This window comes from Lipotes vexillifer, unplaced genomic scaffold (genome assembly GCF_000442215.2).
Source record: "Lipotes vexillifer unplaced genomic scaffold, Lipotes_vexillifer_v1.1 scaffold173, whole genome shotgun sequence".
Lineage (NCBI taxonomy): Eukaryota > Metazoa > Chordata > Mammalia > Artiodactyla > Lipotidae > Lipotes > Lipotes vexillifer.
In genome coordinates, this window is record NW_006770924.1 from 1,439,989 (window position 1) to 1,448,185 (window position 8,197).

Below are 8,197 nucleotides of genomic sequence, written 5' to 3' on the forward strand. Positions count from 1 at the left end.
AATGTGAATCCCTGTCAGCATCCGTATATTCAGAGCAATAATATTGATATATACATAATGCTTTTAATGAACTTCCCAAAATTGTAAATAATCTTATGGATTAAGTTTGAGAATTATGGAACAGCCAAGAGAGCTCCTTAAAAAAATGGGGCTTCAGGGCTTCCCTGGTGGCACAGTGGTTGAGAGTCCGCCTGCCGATGCAGGGGACACGGTTTCGTGCCCAGTCTGGGAAGATCCCACATGCCGCGGATCTGGTGGGCCTGTGAGCCATGGCCGCTGAGCCTGCGCGTCAGGAGCCTGTGCTCCGCAACGGGAGAGGCCGCAACAGTGAGAGGTCCGTGTACCGCAAAAAAAAAAAAAAAAAAAAAAAAAAAATGGGGCTTCACCCTGGGTAATATGAGGCATTCTGAAGGGATCCCTTGAAGGTTTTTGAGGAAAAGAAATAGCATGATGCTGCCTCTCAATTTGATGGCACTGATTCACTTGGCATCCTTAGTATCTCCTTTTCCACAATCTCGTTTTAGTCATTTTTTGTTTCTGTTCTGGTGGGTTCAATTTCAGATCCTTGGTTAGGTTACTTTGTTTGGTCCCCTCGTGGTACTAATGAGGCCACAGAAATATGGACCATTTGGCTTTGTGGAGAAAAGTATTTCTTAACAATAAACCCTTCTCTCCATTCCCTACCCCCCTATTCCACTCGAGCCCTCAAGGTTGTGAGGTTGTGAGCAGCTGAACACGTTATACTAGGAGGCTTGGGTAAATAATAGAAAAAGCACAGATTCTGGAATCAGATGAAACTGAAATCAAATGTACATATTTGATGGGACTCTTGGACAAATTACTTGACCTGTGTAAGGCTCAGATTTCTCATCTGAAAATTAAAGTTAATATCAAAATTTGTTATGAGAATTAGATAACACAAGTGCTGTGACACACAGCTGGTATATAACAGGCATTCAGTGATGCTGTTTCTCTAATGTCAGTGCAATTTGCCAACTCTTGCTGGTGCTTCCCTTCTCAGTACATGGTAGGATTGCCCTTCAAGGTCCACTTTTGGTTGCCTGGGGCCATGGGACTGGTTTTAGCTCTTGAGTTGTGAGCAAAAGTGATACATATTTGAAACTGCCAGTACAAGGTTTTTTCCTTTGATGTGATGACTGGCAACATTCAAGGTGGTGGTTTCTCTCAGCTTGGGTTCAATGACTGTAATGAGAAGAGTGTCCTGATGACCCATGAAGGCTGAAGAGAATGAACAAGGAACAAATTTTGATATCTTCAGCCACTGAGATTTTAATATTGTGACTGTAGCATAACCCAGCCTATCCTGTTGCTTTCCTCTACTTGAACAAGAAAGTATAAAAATGGAGAAAAGAGGACCGCAATTTAATTAGTGGATTGAGGAGACATCTGATAGTTTCTTTGATTTCACCCTGGTCAACATGGTGAAGTTATATTTCCAGACAGAAGCTAGAAATAGCTTTTCTGATGTTGCGAGTGACTCCATATTTCAGTCCAAGTAGAGGAGCTTGAAGAAGCAGAGATGAGGGCAAGCTATTTATGGTGACATATACTAACACTTCAGAAAGTCTTGACAGATCTCCTAGGGCTTTTAAGTAAATTTCAGATTTACTCTTGGATGAATCAACAACATTCTCTTCTCCCTACCCCCACCACCAGTCTTACTTAGAAAGCATTAAAATGTTCTTGAGTTGCAAAGAAACTAATCTACTGTATTCATAAATGAAAATAAAGCAAGCATCTCTTGGAAATGAACATTTCTATCCACCAAACAAAATAAACGTTCATCAAAATATTTCAATGTCCTAGAAAAGAAGAAGTAAAACTGTCACTGTTTGCAGATGACATGATACTATACATAGGGAATCCTAAAGATGCCACCAGAAAACTACTAGAGCTAATCAATGAATTTGGTAAAGTTGCGGGATATAAAATTAATGCACAAAAATCTCTTGCATTCCTATACACTAATGATGAAAAATCTGAAAGAGAAATTAAGGAAACACCCCCATTTACCATTGCAACAAAAAGAATAAAATACCTAGGAATAAACCTACCCAGGGAGACAAAAGACCTGTATGTAGAAAACTATAAAATACTGATGAAAGAAATTAAAGATGCTACAAACATATGGAGAGATATACCATGTTCTTGGATTGGAAGAATCAATATTGTGAAAATGACTATACTACCCAAAGCAATCTACAGATTCAATGCAATCCCTATCAAATTACCAATGGCATTTTTTTTTTACAGAGCTAGAACAAAAAATCTTAAAGTTTGTTTGGAGACAGAAAAGACCCTGAATAGCCAAAGTGGTCTTGAGGAAAAAAACAGAGCTGGAGGAATCAGACTCCCTGACTTCAGACTATACTAAAAAGCTACAGTAATCAAGAAAACATGGTACTGGCACAAAAACAGAAATATAGATCAATGGAACAGGATAGAAAGCCCGGAGATACACCCACACACCTATGGTCAACTAATCTATGACAAAGGAGGCAAGGATATACAATGGAGAAAAGACAGTCTCTTCAATAAGCGGTGCTGGGAAAACTACACAGCTATGTGTAAAAGAATGAAATTAGAACACTCCCTAACACCATACACAAAAATAAACTCAAAATGGATTAGAGACCTAAATGTAAGACCAGACACTATAAAAGTCTTAGAGGAAAATATAGGAAGGACACTCTTTAACATGAATCACAGCAAGATCTTTTTTGATCCACCTCCTAGAGTAATGGAAATAAAAACACAAATAAATAAATGGGACCTAATGAAACTTAAAAGCTTTTGCAAAGCAAAGGAAACTACAAACAAGACAAAAAGACGGGCCAGAAACTATCAAACTCTTAGAGGAAAACATAGGCAGAACACTCTATGACATAAATCACAGCAAGATCCTTTTTGACCCACCTCCTAGAGAAATGGAAATAAAAACAAAAATAAACAAATGGGACCTAATGAAACTTCAAAGCTTTTGCACAGCAAAGGAAACCATAAACAAGACCAAAAGACAACCCTCAGAATGGGAGAAAATATTTGCAAATGAAGCAACTGACAAAGGATTAATCTCCAAAATTTACAAGCAGCTCATGCAGCTCAATAACAAAAAAACAAACAACCCAATCCAAAAATGGGCAGAAGACCTAAATAGACATTTCTCCAAAGAAGATATACAGACTGCCAACAAACACATGAAAGAATGCTCAACATCATTAATCATTAGAGAAATGCAAATCAAAACTACAATGAGATATCATCTCACACCAGTCAGAATGGCCATCATCAAAAAATCTAGAAACAATAAATGCTGGAGAGGGTGTGGAGAAAAGGGAACACTCTTGCACTGCTTGTGGGAATGTGAATTGGTTCAGCCACTATGGAGAACAGTATGGAGGTTCCTTAAAAAACTACAAATAGTACTACCATATGACCCAGCAATCCCACTACTGGGCATATACCCTGAGAAAATCAAAATTCAAAAAGAGTCATGTACCAAAATGTTCATTGCAGCTCTACTTACAATAGCCCGGAGATGGAAACAACCTAAGAGCCCATCATCGGATGAATGGATAAAGAAGATGTGGCACATATATACAATGGAATATTACTCAGCCATAAAAATGAACGAAATTGGATCATTTGTAGAGATGTGGATGAACCTAGTGACTGTCATACAGAGTGAAATAAGTCAGAAAGAGAAAAACAAATATTGTATATTAATGCATATATGTGGAACCTACAAAAATGGTACAGATAAACTGGTTTGCAGGGCAGAAGTTGAGACACAGATATAGAGAACAAGCATATAGACACCAAGGGGGGAAAGTGGTGGGAGCGGGGTGGTGGTGGTGGGATGAATTGGGAGATTGGGATTGACATATATACACTAATATGTATAAAATGGATAACTAATAACAACCTGCTGTATAAATAATAAATAAAATTCAACAATTAAAAGAAGGACTTCCCTGGTGGCACAGTGGTTAAGAATCTGCCTGCCAATGCAGGGGGACACGGGTTGAAGCCCTGGTCCAGGAAGATCCCACATGCCACGGAGCAGTTAAGCCTGTGCGCCACAACTACTGAGTCTGCTCTCTAGAGTCTGCGAGCCACAACTACTGAGCCCGTGTGCTGCAACTACTGAAGTCCGCATGCCTAGAGCCCTTGCTCCGCAACAAGAGAAGCCGCCACAATGAGAAGCCTGTGCACTGCAACGAAGAGCAGCTCCTGCTCGCCGCAACTAGAGAAAGCCCTCGCCCAGCAACAAAGACCCAACTCAGCCAAAAATAAATAAATAAATAAATTTATATTTTAAAAAAAGAGATTAACCAAGAGGGAAAAAAGTTTTTTTTTCAATGTCCTATTCCCTTCCCCTTCATAAATTTTCTAGATTTATCAGTAAAATCATCTCCTCAGACGACTAGCTGAATATAACCTAGCAGCAATTTAAAAAACAACAGTACAGGGCTTCCCTGGTGGCTCAGTGGTTAAGAATCCGCCTGCCAATGCAGGGGACACGGGTTCGAGCCCTGGTCTGGGAAGATCCCACATGCCGTGGAGCAACTAAGCCCTTGAGCCACAACTACTGAGCCCGCGAGCCCAGAGCCCATGCTCCGCAACAAGAGAAGCCACCGCAATGAGAAGCCTGCGCACCGCAACAAAGAGTAGCCCCCACTTGCCGCAACTAGAGGAAGCCCGTGCGCTGCAACGAAGACCCAGTGCAGCCAAAAAAGTAAAAATAAATAAAATAAATTAAAAAAAAAAAACAAAAACAGTACAGTGTCAAATTCTATTTTAACAAATGTTATTACAGCCAGTGTCTCTGAATAATGAGAATGTTTTACTAGTCGTAGCTGACAAGGAATAACTTTATGCACTATTTACCATAACTAAATTCCAGAGCAATAATTGTGAAACTGTCTTAGTGCTCATTGCCATGACAGGTGACTTATAATCATGACGCTTTACAGAAAAATGAAAAGTAACCTTTATTAAGGTATTACTATTGGCAGGCAGTATGCTGAGTGCTTAGGTCAGGATAGCACTCAGCTGCGTATAACAGAGACCCGACCCCAATGGTTAGCCAAGTGAAGTTCATTTTTCTCATCTAACAGGAAGTTAGGAAGTAGGTAGCCCACTCCTGGTACAGCAGCTTGAGAAAATCATCAAGAACTCAGGTTCCTCCTAGCTTCCTGATCTACCATTTTTAGCACGTAGCTTTTGTTCTCTTAGTTCCAAGATGGCAGCTTTTCTTCCAGGTATCCCCATTTTATACAGAAAGAAAAAGGAAGGGCAAAGAGAAAAATACACATGCCAACTGGCTCTGTCCCTTTTTTGTTTGTTTGTTTTTGTTAAATCATAAACTGTCTCTTTCTTGGAAGCCCCTCCCTGTAGAACAGAATCAGATGGTCACCATAGCTGTAAGAGAGTCTGTAGACAGTATTTTTAGCTGGGCACATTGACACCTCAAACAAAACTGTGTTTCTGTTAATAAAAAAGAAAAGTAGAATGGATCTTGGGTAGAAAACTAGCAATATCCTCCATTAGGCCTTAAGGGCATTATCCCTGATCTTTGCAGCAAAACTATGAATCAGCTACTGCTATTTCCTGTTATTTCTCCCATTTTATACATTAGGAAACCGAGGCATGGAGGCTGAGATAACTTACCTAGGGTCACACAGATGGTAGGTGGAGAAACTGGAACAGGAATCTAGACACCGTTTGGAAGATGATTCTCAGGTCATCACGAAAGGCAAAAATGACAAGCTAATCGAGTTGGGCGCTTGTTTCTCCTGGAAGGCCTCTAACTGCTTAATCAACCACACAGAGAGCCAACCCAGGGGATGGCCAAGGTCTCTTGGGCAATCTGCCAGCAGGTCCCTGCAGGAGGCAATTATGCTGTCATACTTTCCCTGCTGTAACCACATACTCTCAGACTCCCAGTTGTCGCGAGGCAGCTGTGACAAGCATCTGTATGAGCCTGTTAATGAGGCAGAGTTCATGAGTGCAAAGTACTTGGCATATCAAGGTTCTGAGAAGCAACATGGGCTGGGGGAGGGGTGAATCAAAGGTGTGGCCTTTCTGCCCTCTGGGTTTAGGGAGTTTTGTTTCAGGCAGGGTATAAGGCACTTCAGGCTGTGCAGAGGATGGGGCAGCAGCAGGGGAGAACAGACCATTTTGAAGCAATAAATATTTACAAAAATCCGAATAGTCATTAACAGGCTAATGGGTTTTTTGTTTGTTTGTTTCGGTTTTTGTTGTTTTGTTTTTTACCCACCCTGTTATCTTCATTCATTGCTTTAGTTAACTTTAGCAGTTCCTAGCCTGTAGTAAAATACGTGATGTATAGCAACAAGAAGAAAGGCTCAGCTCAGGGCAGGAGACCAGAGGCACTGGGAGAGAGCCAGTCTTCTCAGGTTGTAAAATTAAATCTCTAGACCAATTGGACACTGGCCTCGGGCCATGGCAGTGACTCATGCCAGAGTTGTAAAAAGTGCTATGGTGGGAATGGTTAGCCAGGTTGTATTGTGTGTGTGTGTGTGTGTGTGTGTGTGTGTGTTGTTGGTTTTTTTCTTCAAAGCAGCTTAACATGAAACACATAATTTTCATTTGGTTTGGAATCTAAATATACAATTAAAGACTCACTTGCTTTTCTTTTTTAATTAAGAACTTAAGCAACTTTATAGAAGAAAAGAAGCCTAAGAAACATTAAGCTCTAAACTAGTTACATTACTTCATCTCCCCTGATGTTGGTTTATATGCTTTTGTACATTTTTACACAATTGTAATTATTATAGTACACATACAGTTCTAAAAGTTTTACTTTTTTCCCTTAAATTCATTTCATGTAAACATTTTCATACTTATTTGAAATACATGTGTTCTTTTTTTTTTAAGCTTTAGAGTATTTTATTACATCCATTTACCACAGTTTGCTTAATCATCTCCCTACTGTTGAGTATATGGGCTGTTTTCGTGGTTTTGCTGTTATAAATGATGCCACTTTCAACATCTTGGTACAAATTTTTTATTTCTTTTTTGCCTTTAAGTTATTTCTTTCAGTTATGTTCCCCTAAGTGGCACTGTTTAGTCAATGAGTATGAAGAGTTTCTTATTTCTAGCTGTGTTCTGACTCACAGTGTTATCAGCAATGTAGAAATACACTTGCTTTTCCAAATCACTGGATCTGCTGACTATTTACCTGCTGTCTCTGAGCTCTACATCAGCCCTCCTATAATCTGCTTTGAAATGTTGGGGCTAAGAGCCTGGAAACTGCATTTCCCAGGCTTCATCTCTAGCTGGCTTCCTGTTAAGTTCTGCCAATAGAAGGTGCCAGCAGAGAATTAGAAGGCATTAGAGGAAAAGAGGGGAGAAGTCATAAGTCTCCTTCTTTCTGTTTCTGGCAGTATCTCTAGAAGTGACTTCATCTCTGGCTGCCCTGTCCCTGGTGTTCCCAGCATCCCGTTTAGCACTCCCAGTGACGCAGTAAGAAGTGCAGTCCTGTGCTATTATAATGCTGCCCCTCCTCTTCGTTTTCCCACTTGCTTTCAGTCTTTCTGTCCTACTAATCTCAGGGTTACCTACCTCTCCCTTTTTGACATTTCAGCTCTCCCAGCAATATAGTTTCCTATATGAAATGCCCTCTCTTTGAAATACCTAGCTTGGTTTCTATTTTCCTGACTAGACCCTGACTTATAAGCTGAGTTTTATAATTCATATATATTTTTTATTAAGGTAGTGTGTGTATGATGGCTCCCCAAAGCCTTAAAAAATATTTATTTATTTATTTGGCTGCTCTGGGTCTTAGTTGTGGCACGCAGCATCTTCCTTGCAATATGCAGGATGTTTAGTTGTGGCATGAGGGATCTTTAGCTGCAGCATGCAGGATCTAGTTCCCTGACCAGGGATTGAACCCGGGGCCCCCGCATTGGGAGTGCGGAGTCTTAACTGCTGGACCACCAGGGAAGTCCCCTTTTTTTGCATTTTAAAAAATTACTAATGGAAATGGATTTCACCCATTTGTCATTAACCTAATTGCTCTGCATGTCTTTAACTACAATGATACAAATTTCTAGATGACTACATATATGTGCATTCATTTAATACAATAAATTACTTGTATTAAGCAGAAAAAATAAAAATAAGCATTTCATTAGCAAATATAATTCAT

The 8,197-nt window shown here is 40.0% G+C and overlaps 1 non-coding gene across 1 annotated transcript; it reads right to left on the reverse strand.

Moving 5' to 3' along the window:
• Positions 1-7,919: 7,919 nt before the first annotated feature.
• Positions 7,920-7,992, reverse strand: TRNAG-CCC (transfer RNA glycine (anticodon CCC)). Its single transcript has one exon. It is a non-coding gene; the product is annotated as a tRNA-Gly (tRNA).
• Between the last annotated feature and the right edge of the window lie 205 nt (positions 7,993-8,197).